Here is a 210-nt window from a genome sequence, read left to right on the forward strand (position 1 = left end):
GCAGAGAAATGATCACTGGTAAGATTCAACATCTGCTGTTTCTTTGTGGTAGAACCTATGAATTCATTCCAGCGTAACACACATGTATTAAGCAACTATTGTTGTTTAGACAATAAGAAAGATCAGTTGTTTATTCCATGTTCTTAAGAGATTTTTAATCTTGGGAGGGCTTGAGGCAGGTAAATAAATAGCCAAAGGTATTTTAAAGTA

Source organism: Otolemur garnettii, unplaced genomic scaffold, assembly GCF_000181295.1.
Source record: "Otolemur garnettii isolate 467f Iridium unplaced genomic scaffold, OtoGar3 scaffold00006, whole genome shotgun sequence".
NCBI classification, from domain to species: domain Eukaryota; kingdom Metazoa; phylum Chordata; class Mammalia; order Primates; family Galagidae; genus Otolemur; species Otolemur garnettii.